The sequence below is a fragment of the Lissotriton vulgaris genome, chromosome 6 (genome assembly GCF_964263255.1).
Source record: "Lissotriton vulgaris chromosome 6, aLisVul1.2, whole genome shotgun sequence".
NCBI classification, from domain to species: Eukaryota; Metazoa; Chordata; class Amphibia; order Caudata; family Salamandridae; genus Lissotriton; species Lissotriton vulgaris.
This window is the reverse complement of record NC_141694.1, coordinates 980400690-980418296: the sequence shown is the minus strand read 5'-3', so window position 1 is coordinate 980418296 and position 17607 is coordinate 980400690. Positions and strand designations below refer to the sequence as shown.

The following is a 17607-nucleotide window of genomic DNA, read 5'->3' as shown; positions in this document are numbered from 1 at the left end:
CTTTTGTAAAAAACACACACCCCCCACACATAGTTCACTTCAAGTGCTCCTGCGTATTCGCGAGTCGTAGCACGCCGCATCCCGTAGAGGGGTGCGAAGGCCCCGATGATGAAGCATGACACCAAGGGGCCTGTTGGTGTGTGAGGGGCATTTAAACAACACTGTGTGTTCCCCATCACTCTAGGGATCACTATCACTTTGAGTGGATTCCACTTTGTTTATGCGTATGACTAGGGAGACTGAATCCACTGACTCTCTCTCTCCCCCCTCCTGTTAAAATTTAGAAATTGCATGTGCAGTTGGTAATCTTTAGTACTATAGCAGACAAATGGGTTCTCATTGAAAGTCTTATGTTCTGTCTTCTGGTGAACGCAGTCCTTACACACAGAGGTGGGAAGGTATGAGCTTGCAGCACTGCATAACAGTCCTGTTGCCCAAGCGGAGTCTCAAATGGGAAGAAGGGCTTGGGGGCTGAAGGACAGCATTTGCATGAGAGCGATTAAGTCCCCCTTTCTTTGATCGTCCAAAAATGCAGCCACAAAGCAAATAGGTACACTACAATACTGAAATGCTTGTAAATGCTGCGCAGCTGCGCTTGTATTGCTGAGGGAAAGGTAATTTCTTTAGCACTCTAGATGGCAGGGCCTAGCATCAGAAACATTTACGAATGTCTGCAACTCTGCGCTAGTCTGCGTTTCCGCTATATAAACATTAACACTCTTGGAAGTGCAGAGTCACTCTGCACTTCAAAGACTGTTAATGTTTATATCGCGGAAACGTGACCCGAACATATTAAGAGCTGCAGCAGCTGGCTGCTTTACATCCTGGCGTGTGGATTTGGCAAAGTCCATGATGAAACATCGAAGTATGGCCGTAATGCTGGCCAGAAAAGGAGCGCAGCTGAGCTGCCGACTTTGGAGGGGGTGTCGTGTGTGCAACGTGTGCATGGTAGTAATGGCGGCGTTGGGTGCAGAGCAGACCTAACGACTTAGGAAGTACCAAAGTGGGATGCTCTGCTTTTGCCATGATATACACACACCAACAAAATAATAAAAACTCACTCAGAGTAAGTAGGCAGGTCGGACATTCATTCATCATGCACGTTGCAGCCAGGCTGCCAATAAAGAAGTAGAGACGCACTGTGCGTGGCTGCACACTAAGTACCTTCTTCATATGGGAGCCCCGGCGGGCTTTTTACTTGAGACACGCACACACTGCAGTTGTCTGCTCGAGGCGGCTCACATGCGTGCGGTAACACTCACACCTAGTTGTTAGGTTTCCCCCATCCAAAACCAACATTATAAACCAACCACCTTATCCTGGAGTCCAGACCCGTACATCACCGCTGTGTGTCCTCAAACATCCAGCCATCTGCTGTATGGTCTAACGTGACGTCTATCGGATAGCACCTCACGCTCGCTCCTGGCTGGCTGGCTTGAGCAGTAGTGCGCATGTTCTGTTCAGGGCTTAAAGATTTTTGCGAGCAGTCGGAACATGCGCCTTGGACTGCTCATTAGAAAAGCTGCTCGGAATAACCCTCGCTCTTCTAGTGCGCATGTTCGGGCTGATAGCAAAAATCTTTAAGCCCTAAACAGAACATGCGCACTGCTGCTATGCACTCCGCTGGGCACCTGATGAAATATTTGTTGATGCACTTGCTTGCACTGAACTGTGTCCTGCTGCGGATGCCCCGCCCCCTTCTGAGCCGACTGCCTACGGTGAGTGAGTGAGACAGAGAGTGATGGCAGCAATGGCATGCACGCTTGAAACTAGACGTGCGTGCCCCAAATTAATTAGTGGAGCAAAGCCCAAGCGCCCTAATGGACGCACCGTGCCTGCAGTCTCTGGCTGCCTTCAAAGAACTGAGCCCAAATTCAAACACTAGTCAATGAATGTTGATCAGTTGGCTTCCATTCAGGCTCATGGCCAGCACCAAACTTAAAGGACATACGACTCTTCATAGCTCCTGTCTCTCAAGTGTAAATATTAACTTGCTACCTTCAAACACCCCTCACCCACTCTAGGTCCTCAAGACCTGAAGAACCGGGTTTTAGAACCCAGCCAGGGGAAACACCCGAAGTCTTCGAGTTCACCTGTCTTGGCATACAGAGACACGGGACACTTCTAGGTGACGTCAAAGACCAAGTTTATTGGCTGCAACCAGGAACAGAGGTCTACGAAGCACAACACGGGTGGTTCGCTGGAGACTGCACAAATTCATAGAGCGAGACATCGTCTTTTATGCCAAAAATCACATTCCTGGCTAGTATCAATTACTTACAAACTGTCCAATCACACAGTGACATTTCAAAGGTTTCGCATAATGACAAACCCACTTTCAGTTGTCCAGCCCACCAGAAATGACAAAGCAACAAACCAACATTCCTGCTCGGACAGGCCAAACGAACCCATAATAAAAAGACCTCAACCCAGACCATAAAATAAGCCATAAAGGAAGGAACAGAAACAGATGAGAAACAAGATAGAAGGGTGTGTACATGTACCATAAAATCAGCAATGTCCTGCTCTTTGATCTCTATCTGACCAGCTGCCTAACAAGGAACTGGCTCAACAAGGTCAGCCTCGGGCAAGGGAGTCAGTTCGTCCAGGTCACACAAAAGTCAGCTAAAGGTGTAAGTGTCCCAAAGACTCGGCCGCAGTCATCGGCCTATGTGAGGGCAACCACAAAATGGCTGCCGTACACAAAATGGAACCCAAAGGTTCGAACGAAATCCCTGTATACATAATGTATCCATAGATCGATCATGACGAAAACACTTGTACATGCCGCACTCGTCATTTGCGGTCTGCTGATACCAAAATCGTCTTGATACGACTACCTTTATTGACCAGGTTCAGAATCACGGAACCTCAAACCCTCCTTTTGCCCTTACATAGGCAATAAACCCAAACTCACGTCAGTCTGAATCCAGGTCTATATTCATCAGATCATCAAGATGTTGCTGTAGCATCATCCTATTACTTAGCATCTCTCTCTGGACAGGTCTCCTTGCACATGAAGTAGCACAATGGCCACATATAGCAGGAGCACACTGTACACAAAGACAGAACAGGAAAAGGATAGCTAAGATCATCCCAATGATCATCAGAATCTTCCATCCCCAAGTGGATAACAATCCCCAAAACCATCCCATTAACGACCAATCTCCTTTGTCCACATGTACAGACTCGGAGATCTTATGTAGCTTGGAAATGGCTTGGAAAACTGTCAGAGCGTTGTCTGGAATGAAAACGCAGCAGTTTGATTGAATCAATTTACACACCCTCCTCTATCTGCAAGTATGACATCTAACGCAACTCTTTTCTGAAGAGTCATAAGACGATCCGACTGGAGCTCAGCAGTCAAGTTACTAAGGGCACCGGCAGTTTCGACTATGGTGGACTCAACCACTCTTGTCAACTGTCGAATGTTCCTGCTGTTAGCCATAGGTCCCCAAAACGGCAGAAAACCCTTCAAGAAATCTCCCAATTCTTGTCCTGCATTATCTTCCTGACTGAAAACACCTCTAGCAACTCTAGTCTTGTGGTAATCTGCTGCAGCTGTATATGTAGGGGGCAACAGGAACGAGACAAAACATGTGCCTGAGAAATCAGGGGGCAACCATGTATACGCTCTATCGTAACAGACAAAATAGGTACCCTTAGCTGTTAGAAACGATGGGGAAGTCTGGGACGCAAAAACATACGTCTCAGTGTAGACGCTCTTCCCTAACTGAGCTCTCGGATTCTTGCCATTACCTTGCAGACAATAATGACCCTGATGGGGCACTATCCAAATCGGAGGGGATCTTTTCGCTCGCTGGTTAACACTCAGACTAACTCCATATCCAGTCACGTTCCAACCAATGTATGCTTGCGTCTCATCTCTCGGGATAGTCTCATAGGAACTAATTCCTCTAATCATGTCGACTATACCCTGAACTAGAGCACTATACTTCGGACTATCCTTCACAGAACGTAGGGGGTAAACTTCACGAGCATAGATGAACATCGTTCTGTATGCCCAGACAGAACCATTGTAGCTAAAAGGCAGAACCAGGTAGAGAATACCTTTATCAGTAGTATGGGGCATAAGGCCACACACCCAACAATTAGTCGTGTTCACTACTAGCTGGTGTTGGTGCAGAAGCTGAACAAAGGAATTATTAACAAATTTCAGTCTTCTAACAGTTTCATGTTCGGGCAGAGGGTGAAAAGAATGTGAAGAAACAGTAGGAGGAGGCATAGGTTGCGTAGTGGGCACAAACGTCACATGAAAAGAGAATGTCACATATCCACTTAAAAACATCATTAAACTAAACAACATAAACAAACATAATATTAAAAAACGTTTTCTACTCATTACAGTACATATTTTGCTCTTGAAGCTCATTCTTTCAACAGTTCTCTCCATCTCGAAAAACTCCATCCTCTAATCGTGCTGTTCGCGGCGGTAGGGTGTTCTGCGCTAAGGAATGCGTCTGTCAGTCCAGTGAACGCCCTTAGACCAACCAGAACCGTCAACCTAATGTCTTCGGCTTGCACTCCAAAGACTTGACACCGCGACCTTACAGCGGAACCCGGATGGCGGTTTGAAAAACAAAAATCAAAGCAGTTCCTCGGAGGAGAGTTTAACCTAAAAATATCAAAGAAAGAACTTATTTCTTTATTAGTCCAACGACTCTTGGTCGCAAATTATAACGGCCTTTGTCAGGCAATGTCTGTTCTCGGAACAAAAGCTCAGGTTCAGAAGTATCCAAACGATTCGACGGAGGCACAGCTTCTTGCAAAAGATCGTCGCTTTCTCGTTCAGTGTTCGTTCCAATCAAACGGGCATCACTAAAAGGCAGAAAACGAGACACGGTTTCAGTCTCAGAGTCTGGAATATCTTTCTGGACCCACCGGTCGTACGGCAGAGGCAAAGGGGCCCTCTTACAATGTACGCCGTGGATCCAGTTCTTTTTACCGCGCACTCGCACTGCTGAACGCGTGGACAAAAGCACCAAGTAGGGACCAATCCAGCGGGGCTGCTCGTTCTTGGTCCGCTGGAAATTCTTTATCAGGATCCAAGAGCCAGGTTTGATAGCATGTCCTGGATCTTCAGATGCTTTTGGCAGTGTATCATGAACCTGTTGGTGCAAAACACGCAATTTAGCCGTCAATTCGTAAAGGTAATCAAGCAATACAGGATGTTCTATCTTGCTTAATTTTGTCAGCCCCGGCACTCCCCATATATTTGCCGGGCGACCAAACACAACTCATATGGACTAAGTCCCATTCGTGAATGCTCAGTCATTCTTGTGGACAGAAGGGCTAATGGCAAGGCATCAGGCCATTGTAAACCAGAGCTCGCCTGAATCTTGGCTAGTTTTAGCTTAAGGGTGTCATTATAGCATTCTACCAAACCAGCTGATTGGGGGTGATTTGCAGCATGGAACTTTTGGCGGATTCCTAAACCGTCACACACTCTCTTCATCACTTGACCCACAAATTCACTCCCATTGTCACTCCAGACCATTCTCGGCAAACCATACCTAGGGAAGAATTCCTTAATAAGGGCTTTAGCTGTGAACAAGGCAGTGTTATCTTTCAAAGGGTATGCTTCTACCCATCTCGAGAAGGCACAAACAACAACAAGCACATACTTTAAGTTGTTGCACCTCTCCATGTGGATGAAATCTAGCTGCAAAACCTCGAACGGATACGTTGGAGGAGCAAAATGACCAGCTGGAGTTGGAGTTCCATTACCAGGATTGTACATCAGACAAACCATACAATTCTTAACCAAATTCTCTGCACACTTAGGAATTCCAACGTTTTGCCATACTGGAGCTAACAACTTGCAAATCCCTTTCACACTGATATGAGCCATTCCATGAGCCATCGTAACCACTGGAAGCACTTATGCATCAGGTAACAGCCATCGCTGATGCTCTGACAACTCAATCCAACAACCATTCAAATCCAATTTACCCTTACTTTCTCTCCATTCATTCAACTCTCTCTCTGTAGCTTCAGCTTGAATGGACTTCACACTCTCAATCGTATCTTCACACATACTTCTATCCAGAACCCATCTCGTCGGACCCGCAACATACATTCGACTCATTACATCTCTCGCAGTTTCTTTGGTGACTTCGTCTGCAAACGCATTACCACGACCAACATCATCAGTAATTTTCTTATGCGCACTGCATTTCACGATCGCAACTTGCAACGCCAAAGTAAGTGACTCAAGGAGCTCATTCACCAACTGACCATGCTGAATCTTAGTTCCATGCGAAGTCAGAAACCCACGTTCTTTCCACAAGCATCCAAAACTATGAGCCACACCAAACGCGTACTGGCTATCAGTGTAAACAGTGACTCGTTTCCCTTTCGACAACACACACGCTCTTGTCAATGCAATCAACTCTGCTGCTTGCGCTGAATTATGTGGGATACGTGCAGCTTCAACAATCGTATGCGAAGTCGTAACAGCATATGCCGCAGTCGTATCACCATTCGGAAGCTTAAAGCACGAACCATCAACCCATAAGGTACCATCACACTCTGCAAGAGGAGTGTCCCTAAGGTCTATTCTACCTTTCGTTTCTTCTTCTGTCCTAAGGAAGCAATCATGCTGTTCAACAACATCTGTCTCAACTGAAATTGGCAACAACGTAGCTGGATTCAACGTGTTGCATCTCTTTATATGCACGTGACTCGCTAAGAGTGTCAATTCGTAACCCGACAACCGAGCACTAGTTAAGTGCTGTGTCTTGGTGCGGTTCAACAAGGTATCCACTGCATGTGGAACCATCACAATCAATGTATTGTCCATCACCAAACCAGCAGACTGTCAAATCGAGACAGCCGCTGCTGCTGTAGCTCTCAAACAACTCGGCAACACTCTAGCTAACGGATCCAAAGTCGACGAGAAATACGCACATGGACGTTGCTTATCGCCGAACTGCTGTGTCAAAACTGATAATGCACATCCCTCTCTCTCATGGACATAGAGTGTAAAAGGCTTACTGTAGTCGGGAGTACCCAACACAGGAGCCGAACACAACGCATCGCGTAATTCTGAAAAGCTCTTCTGACATTCGTCAGTCCAAGGAATAGGATTTGGAGTGTCCTTAACAGTAAAAGCTATCAAAGGTTTCGCAAGCAAAGAAAATTACAGATCCACTGTCTACAGTACGATGTAATACCTAGAAAAGCACGCACTTCTCTCTGTGTCGTAAGCACACTTATTTTCGCAATGGCTTGAATTCTTTCCGGGGTCAATCTTCTTCCCTCCTTCGATAAGAGGTGACCTAAGTAGGTAACTTCTTGTCGACAATATTGCAACTTCGAAAGAGACACCTTATGATGGAAGTCAGACAAATGACGCAACAACGACAAAGTAGCCTCCCTACAAATCTCTTCCTTATCGGCAGCTACTAACAAATCGTCAACATACTGAATAAGGGCAGCACCATCAGGTTAGACAATCGATGAATCGAATCAAGTTGTGTTTTCAAAGCCTGACTATAGATGGATGGACTCTCACAATAGCCTTGAGGAGCGCGCTTAAACTGGAAACTTCGGCCTTCTAAAGAGCAGCCAAAAATATCCCTACTCTCCTCGGCAATCGGGATGCTGAAGAAAGCATTCTTCAAGTCAATCACCGAAAACCAGGTAGCAGAAGCTGGAATCAAAGTCAGTAAGGCAGTGATATCTGGCACAACAGGAAATTGTGGAACAACAATCTTATTCACCTCGCGGAGATCAATCACAAACCTATATTCAAGAGGTTGCGAAGAATCAGTTCTTTTCAGAACAGGCAAAACCGGACTATTGCACACATTACCTCTCGTTTCCTCAACCACACCTTTCTCAATCAGATCATAGATGATCGCCAGAAGTGCTCTTTCACCATCACTAGAAATCCGATATTGGGGAATACGTGGCAATCTAGCATTCGCTTTCAGCGTCACAACATATGGTGGAATCTCCAAAAGACCCACATCATTAGGACCAGTAGCCCAAAGAGAATCAGGGAGAGAAGACAATTCAGCTGGGAGTCTATCTTTAGATAAATACATCGGAGATATCACTCTCTTACCCAATGTAAGCTGTACTCCTGAAGGAGAACAATGTAGCGTTGCATACAATCTTTTCAACAAGTCTAATCCCAACAAGTTCTCACCACAACCTGTCGTCAGAATAAGGGGTGCTTCAAATTCACAAGGTCCAACAGAAATAGACAAAGGAGTAGAAATCGGATTAGTAACCGGGGCGCCAGAAAAACCTACTGAAACATTCGTTAAGCCAGACAAAGGTGCGCCAGGGAGTTTAGAGTGTATAATAGAACTCTTCGCAGCACCAGTATCCAACAGAAAAGGTTCTGACACACCTGATGCAATCACTTCAACATAAGGTCCACTCTGATCTACTGGAACTGAAACAACTCCCTCTCTTTGTCTATGGCTGTCCTAGCAATCATTACCATCCATATTCTCACCTTCAACATAGTAATCATCCGCATAGTACTGAGCTGTCCTACCAGAGGCACCATTCTGCTGATCAAAACTATTCATCGAATTCTGTGGAGGCAAGGAACACGCATTCTGAGAAAACACATTGCGTCCTCTACCTCTAGGAGCTTGCTGAACACCTCAACCTCTCACACCAGATGCACCATTCGTGCGCTGCAACAGAACCGGACAACTGTTCTTGAAATGACCCTCTTCTTTACAATACGCACACTGATTAGGGCCTACCGGAAAATGCTGTTGAGAAGACTCGAACCTTTGCGAGTTTCTCTGATATTGCTGAGGAACTGATAATCACGCTGATTATTACGAGGCGGATACGCTTGCTGCAAAAGAACCTTTGTCTTTAGGTCTTTAGTCTTCTTGTCGGCTCTATCTTTCTCATCCTTATCTCTGTTCTCGTAGTACTGTGCAGTAACTAAAATCTGTGCTGACGATGAAACGGCCCAAGAACTCTCAGAATCCTTCAACTTAGTGCACAAATCCGGAAGCAAATTATGCACAAACTTGTCAACGAACAACCGTTGACCACCTTCCGTACTCATGTCCTCACCACTATGGTCGATAAACGTGTCTTCGAACCTGGTGAAAAAGTCAGACACACTTTCGTCTTTCTTCTGCTTACACGCAGACAATTTGTCCCAGTTAACATGCATAGCAGGCATCAGAGTCTTCATGTAATTAATAATCCTACCAGGGAGGTCCGCAACTAAAGGCTCAGGTTTAGGCTCACCACCAACTTGTCTGCCATCGGCAGCACCAATATTAGCCCATGTATCACCCAACTCCTGCGCATGATCAGTATGACGTATCAGTCCCCATAAAGGCTGTGGAACTACATTTCCAAACAACATGTCTATGTCGGCTAAATTCATAGTGCATGAATCTGCAGTCTGTGATAATTCCTTATAATACCCTGCAGGATTTTTACGTGGATCAGGCAAAGTCTGCTTAAGGGCTAAAACTTCAGCACGCTTCCATGGAACATGTACCCAAACACGCTGAAAATGAGGCGGAATAGCTGGAACAGCAGCTGCAGCTCCCGGCCTCCAAACTGGGGGAACCTCTCTCATCGGATATTGTCGAGCCTTTCTCCTACCTGAAGAATCAGGCCCAAACAACGCCTGAGAAGGAGACTCACTCCTAAACGACAAAGACGTCGCAACCGCTCTTTCAACGTCAACACCCACTATAGTTCCCTTCGCAAACTCGGACTGTACACGGAACAACTCAGACGGAGTCTGTCCCAAATCACCATCTTCCCATTCTTCACGAAGGAAAGTACACATTGTCCCAAAAACATATCTCTGTGTCGGTGCTTCCCATTGACGGAAAACATCCATAACACACTCAAATCTATACTTCAGAGGATAAGTAACCTATTTACGCACTAAATGATCCAACACTGTCCGCTCATCGGGACCAGGCAATTGGCTACGCAATTGTTTACGCTCTGAAGCAGGGGTCATACCCAATGACCCAAAGAGAGGAGAAAAGAGACCAGCAACAGTATCGGTCATTCTTTGTCGAACAGAAGGAGAAGTTGACGAAAGAACAGGAGGAAAAAGAGGATGAGACAAAGTATGCATAGGAGCAGTAGCAGAAGGGGTAGACAATACAGGCGTAGGAGTAGGAGACAAAGCAGGTAGTAAAGTTGGCGGCCCTTGAGAAGGCTGTCCCAAAGGAATAGGAGCCAACTGAAGAGGAGCTGGCTGCTGTGGAACAACAGGTGGCAAAGCAACCGGAGGTTGCGCAACTATAGGTTGCGGAGGTGCTGTAGCACTCTGCACCTAAGGGGGTGGCAAACTCAATAGATGTGACATCAAAGGATCTTTCTCAAGATCTTTCTTTGCATCTTGCTGCTGAGGTGGCAAAGCTGGATAGCACTTATCTATCGCCAGTTTACTTTGCCTAAGCAACTGTTCACTCTCTTGTTCTTCTTCATTATCCCTAAACTGTATAGCAGTTTGCACCATTGACATACCTCTTTCTCTCTTATTTTTCTTCGCTAACTTAATTTCTTACTGTTTGGCTTCCTTTCGCCAAAGGCGGAAAGAGTCAAACATCGCCGGCCGGGCTTTCTTCTTGAACAGTTTAACTTCTAGATTGTGTAAAATCTCCGTGTCATAGCTACCATATTGGGGCCACTTTAGGACACCGTCCTTCCTAGTATATCTAATCCATACTTCATTATACGTGATAGGGCCCACGCCATGTTTTAAATAGAGGTCATAGGTCGGAGTTCCAATCGGAGGCACCGGACACGAGTCCTCCAATCGGGAATCCCTATTACAACCACAACAAAATATCTTTCCAAGTCTGCTAAGACCAGGCATCTTCGCTCACTAGTCTAGCTTCAAACTTCAAGGGAATATCGAATTACGATGTCCTCACGAATACACAAGTCCCTCGGCTTTGGAGCTTGCAAGTCCCAAATCAAAGATCCCAAGGGGATACCCCAAACAAACTAAGGACTGGGAGACGCTCCACTCATACTTAACTGAAATATCGATGACGTCGCCAGAAGACCCGTCTATTGTCTCGCTTTACAAATCGTCTAATGGCTCCAAGACAGGGCGACAGTCAGGGCAGCAGTCCTTCGTAGCCGTCGGAAAGCGGGGAACCTCGCAGCAAAGACTTTCGGACCACGAGGACATACAGGGGTCGATGAAGTGGCAGGCCTTCCTCCAGAATTTTCACTTGAAGCTCCTCACGATCGTCAGGCTTGGACCGGTACCGCTGAAGTTGCCCTACGTTGGGCGCCAACTGAAGAACCGGGTTTTAGAACCCAGCGGCGCCAGGGGAAACGCCCGAAGTCTTCGAGTTCACCTGTCTTGGCATACAGAGACACGGGACACTTCTAGGTGACGTCAAAGACCAAGTTTATTGGCTGCAACCAGGAACAGAGGTCTACGAAGCACAACACGGGTGGTTCGCTAGAGACTGCACAAATTCATAGAGCGAGACATCGTCTTTTATGCCAAAAATCACATTCCTGGCTAGCATCAATTACTTACAAACTGTCCAATCACACAGTGACATTTCAAAGGTATCGCTTAACGACAAACCCACTTTCAGTTGTCCAGCCCACCAGAAATGACAAAGCAAAAACCAACATTTCTGCTCGGACAGGCCAAACGAACCCATAATAAAAAGACCTCAACCCAGACCATAAAATAAGCCATAAAGGAAGGAACAGAAACAGATGAGAAACAAGATAGAAGGGTGTGTGCATGTACCATAAACTCAGCAATGTCCTGCTCTTTGATCTCTATCTGACCAGCTGCCTAACAAGGAACTGGCTCAACAAGGTCAGCCTCGGGCAAGGGAGTCAGTTCGTCCAGGTCACACAAAAGTCAGCTAAAGGTGTACGTGTCCCAAAGACTCGTTCGGCCGCAGTCATCGGCCTATGTGAGAGCAACCACAAAATGGCTGCCGTACACAAAATGGAACCCAAAGGTTCGAACGAAATCCCTGTATACATAATGTATCCATAGATCGATCATGACGAAAACACTCGTACATGCCGCACTCGTCATTTGCGGTCCGCTGATACCAAAATCGTCTTGATATGACGACCTATATTGAACAGGTTCAGAATCACGGAACCTCAGACCTCATATTAGACTCAGCTAATCTGCAAGAAGAATCTTGACTCAGCAAATGTAGTAAACTACTGACTGATATCCAATGGCTCCTTCTTAGGGAAGGTGGTGGAAAGAGCTGCCTTCCCACAGGTGTCCAAATTTACTGAAGTGACCCTCTCCTGTCTGACAGTGAAACTGGTTTTCACCCTAGCACAGACAGTGAATCAGCTGTTATATGTTGTAGCCATTTGTAATCATCTGAAAACAGCTGTCGGAGAAATACAGTGGCTATGTAGAATTTGACACAGTGCACCAAGAGACCCTACTGTTAGGGCTACAGGAACTTGGTAGCCAATAAATAAAGATTTCAAGACTGGATCTGCTCCTATCTATATGGCTGGTCTAGAATCATCTGCTCTCCCCTGCTTAAGTTAGCTTCTTTCAGTACAGATTTGTAGTACCTAAAGGCTTCGTTATCTCACTATTCCTCTTCAATTCTTCAGCCTTCACCTCAGCCACCACAAGACCTCAAACAACATGCAGATCGCCCAAAACTAGAAAACCTAAAGATCTAGACATCTTAGGGTCTGACCAACACGTCCAAGCCATCAGTCAATGTATGCTGATAACCACCACAAACATAACTTTCACAAACATAACTTTCACTAATCTACAGAGAATAAATAAACAAGCAGCCCACAACCAACTGGGCCCAGGAAGTCAAACCATTACCAGCAACATCAAAAGAAGTGACAAATTTGGGAGTGATTATGAACACTACCCTTTTCATGGTTCCCACAGTGAACTAAGGGTCAGCTTTATCAAGATGCCATGCAACTCAGCAAGACAACTTGCTGCATGACAAGGAGAGAGTAGGAATGCACATATCTACTAAGATATGAAACATTCATGAGCTCTCCCTGCACTGGTGCACTGAGTGCTGCCTAGCGCTAACACAGGCACCCTTGCACCATGGTGCAGGGGGTCCTGCATTACAGGCAGGATTGTTTTTGTGCAGGAAGGGAGACCTTCCTGTACAAAAACAATCCTGGGAGTCCTCTTCCTTTTTCTATGTGTACTGCACAATGTATGTCTCTGTTGGCAAGGCATACCATTTTGACGCAATCCCAGGTTTACTACTACGTGTAAATCTAGGATTGCGTCAAAATCTATTGGTGGATGCATGGGAATGTCCATGCTCCACCCATTGAACGCCTACCCAACAGAAAGTAATGAAAGGCAGCGATTAGTGCTACCTTATAACTGTGGATATACTCCGCCATGAGAGCCATGCAAGGTGGCTTTACGTGGCTAAGTAATCTCACTTAGGCCCTAGCGTTGCTTGCATCGCCTTGTGTGAGGGGGTACAGCTTGTGTAATACACACTGCAGCCTTGCAGAGTAACTACATTTAATACAGTTAGTGAGAGTGCGTGTGCCAGACTATGGTTGCGCATGCCTGAACATGCGTGACTGGCGCATTTCCAGTATATAGCCGCCATAATGTTGATAATTCTTTGCAAGTTAAGGGAATCCATTGTATGATGGTGCCTACCGTTTGAATAAAACTAGCTCAAATAATGGTGGCAGTTCCAGGCATCTATGGCACGATGATGCCTAACCCTGGGATAATGCCACCCCCCTCTTGCATAATTGTAACCCTCAGTATGTTGTGGGCATCCATGACTTGCAAGGCCTGGATATGCAAGGCAAAATCCAGTACTGGCAGCAGGAGTTGGGAGTCTTTACCTACGCTCAAACATGTTTTTGAGTGTCTTCATCTATGTCAGTGGTGGCTGGTGACATTTGAAAGTGGTAAGGCGTAAACCAAATGTCGTACTTCACTACGCGGAGCGAGCGTAGAGAAAATTTTGAAAAAAAGAGTGGGCAAATGGTGCATTTTCAAGTAAATTTGCGAGTGCAATACCACTATTCGAACTCCTACCTTATATTTGTCATTACTACTGACGCCCTGCACCAAAACACAGACAGACCACACCCACCCTACATTAAGATAAGGCCTTTCGCTACTACCACACGCTACATACAGACCGATCCCACACACTACATCACAACAATGGCTGACACTATTGCTACCACAGAACTCTGCAGTTAAAACTTCTCCCTCGTTCTCACCCTGTTTCTCTCCAGCATTCTCCCTCGCTTGCTCATTTTCTATCGTTCCTCTCTGTCTCGCCTTCTTCCTTCCATTTTCTCACACCCTCGTTTTCTGCACCCCACTCTCTATCTTTATCGTTCTCGTACTCTGTCAGCCTCTTCTCTCTCCCTCTCTTGCAATCCCCTCTGCCTCTAGCTCGAACATCTTTCTCTCAGCCTCACAGTCTTGCTCACAGCTCTCCTTCTCTCTCCCCTTCTTCTCCCCCATTTCATCCTCCCTCTCTCTTAGTAACCCTCTATCTATCTCCTTCCTCTATTTTCCACTGTCTCTCTCTTTAACCCCCTCCCACCCTCTCTCCCGTTGCTGCAGTTGGAGTCACGTCTACATACTTAAAGATGTCAGATAGGACTGTGGGTTCCTAAGTTGAGTTTTGAAAATGAAGGGTAAACTATGGTCTTTTTGTTGAGGCCTGTCTGTGCACAGTCAAGGAAGTGATAGGTGCCCTACCAGTTCTTTCATCAAAGTTGCTCTAATTGTCATCACCGTCGTGACACATGTGGTGACTTTTTCCCTTTGAAATACTTGCGGTCTGACAAGAAAGTTTTCTGCTATCACATGCAGATGGTACCTACAGCATAGCATGAGGTATGGGGTCGAACATGCAGAACTTGAATTCTAGCTGGTCACTTTGTGGTTTGAGGCCTATAGTGGTTGGCTGTTATTTAGACATCTATTTTAGTATTTGAGGAACTCCCTTGAATAGGCCACCCTATTGTTCCTTGTTCTGTGTTTTGTTTAAACGTATCTGCAAGTAAAACATGATTGAAGGTTATTCCTCTTGATGCAGATTTTTAAATTTTAGGCTGAATTTTTCTTATTCACTCTTCAAAAACACCCTTAAGTTCTTACAATCAAAAGCTATGTTACTCTTCCGCTCGGGTGGTCTGTCGCAGGGTTTCGGCCATTGTAATGAACGGAAATGCAGCTCTTTGATAGTTAATAGCTCACTGTTCTATATTAGTAATTAAACTTTTAAACTGCAAGTAACAAAAGAGCCTGTCTGACAGAAGCAGTAAAGGAGTGGCATTTGGTATAAGAACCATGACTCGAGTCAAAACAGTGTCTAGAGGGTGTAGAATCGCTGGGACCCAAATGAACAATCCAACTTGAGTAAGTAGGGACCCCAAGGGAGGTGGGGTGCAGTGTGGGAACACAACTGTGTGCACTGTACAATTCTCTGGGGAAGTCGCAGTTGAAGTTTGTTTTGAAGTTTAAGGACCCTTCCCAGTGGACTTTGAAGAAACCCTGTGGAAGGTTTGAGAATAGACCCACCCGTTGATACCGTAGTACCAGAGTTACTTATCTCAGGGGAGCCGGGTGCATAGATCTGAAGTGGTGTCAGAAACCACAGTCAATCTCAATGGAGGACTTAAAAAAAAAGCAACTGCTGGAAGAAATAAAAGTGTCTTTGGAATCCAAAGGTGGATTCTGCTCGAAGAGTACATAAAAGCAGATGGGACAGAGTCTGAGTCACTCAGGAATGACCAGGGGCTTGGTAAACGAATGCCCACCAATGTTGGATGCTTCAGGTGCAAATAAGGGGTTCTTGACTGTAGCCACGGGGACCAGGAGACGTCAAGGATGACCAGGAGCCAAATACGAGCTGTCCCGCGAAGAATGTCGAGTGCTGAGGGGTCGGTGTCCGGCAGGAGAAGGTTACGGTTCACACCAGCAAGGTCCAGAAGACTCACCAAAGCCAAGGGAGTCAGGGCAGGCTTGGAGCAACCAGGGAGCCCAGGAAAATCAAAGTTGACCCTCAAGTGGACTCAAAGGCTGGAGGCATAGGAGTCACGAGAGGACCTCAAGCGATTTCACCAAGCAGCAGCCTGCGGAGCACTCAGTGCAAGGAGGCCGGAGTTCTAGGTAGGAAATGGTGCCAGAGGTTGGGGCTACTTGGAGCCCAATGCACTTGCTTGGGAAATGCCAACAAGCAAATGCATTTGCAAATGAACGAGGTGCACAGGGGTATGGGTATTGAGGGAATTTGGCCTCAATCTTGGTAAGAGGGCAGCTCAGACCTTGTGGGACGTAAGAACCCACCTCCTGTGTTGCTGGAGCTTCCGCAGTCCATAGGAGCTCAGGAGCAGCAGAGCAGTCAGTCATGATGTGGTGCCGGCGAATGCAGGGGAGTGACTCCTTTCCTCCAAGGGAGATATCTTCGGTTTACCTTGATGCTCCATAGGTCCTTGCCGGAGCCTGTATGGTGCTCTGGCACAAACAATGCTTCAGACTGAGTGGGAGATAATGTCTGGCCCAAACAAAGTCCAGCGAAGTCCAGAGTGTCCAGAGGGTCAAAGGTTAGTGGTTTCTTGTTCAGAATCTTGTCCACTTCGAATCTAGGGTCTACAGCCAGGTAAGCCCTTGTGTACCCACAGGAGAGGGTTGGACATATTCAAGGGACCCACCCAGGGGTGGGTCTGGACAGTCGGGAGGTTACTCCCATCTATTTTGTCCAGTTACGCGCCAGAGCAGGAGCCAACGGCTCCCAGGAAAGGTTTGAACTGGACTATGCACAGGGACATCAAATGTGCCCCTCCTGCAGACTTTCGGTCGCTGGCAATAACACACACCCAGCCCTAATACACTAAATCCTGTCTGGGCGGTGGTCACACCTCCCTGTGACAGGATGCCTATTGTTCTGCCTTACAGGGCCGAAGGCGCAGCAGTAAGGAGCGACCCGCCACCTCCCACCTGAGGTCAGCAGGCGAGAGGCTTTCGTACTATGGCCCCAACCTGAATCCCGTTAACACTAGTTCTTCGGGATTCTTGGTTCCAAAATGGCGCCCGTCTGACTTCGCGGCTGACTTTGGGATAGAGGAAAGTTGAGGGCCAACACCGGAGCACTCTGTTCACTGTGAGCAGGTAGGCTGCCATGCTCCTAGACGACCGCTGCCCCGCGGGGGCATCACACCACTACATGTGGCAGTTGCTGCATTAACTCTGGAACATGCCTGGCCTTAAAATGGCGGCCCACGCCAGGGTTGGATCTGCGCACTTGAAGCCTCCCTCTCCCAGAAGCAATTGCCATGGTTATTATCTAAAACAGCAGGGATCGGAAGGGGGAGAGTAACTTCTGACCCCTTGTTCACCTTTGCCGACTCTGCCTACTTAGTGTGGCCCAGTACAACATGTATCCAGCATGCTGCTTCCCTCACAGCCATCCGGCCTTCTACCCCTATTGACATCTCCAACTCAGGTATCCCACCAGGCCCAAGACCACCAGCCTTGAGTGTAGCACCACCTGAACACCTGGCTGAACGAATTTCCTGCTCTGTAAATATGTAATATATAATTGTCCAAGCCTAATCGCTGTTAAAATG

General features: G+C 46.6%; 1 protein-coding gene across 1 annotated transcript in view; it reads left to right on the top strand.

Annotated features, from left to right (window-relative positions):
• The window catches only part of C6H6orf58 (chromosome 6 C6orf58 homolog), a 951187-nt gene that overhangs the window by 691099 nt on the left and 242481 nt on the right, over positions 1-17607 (top strand). The gene's annotated exons all lie outside the window — the stretch shown is intronic.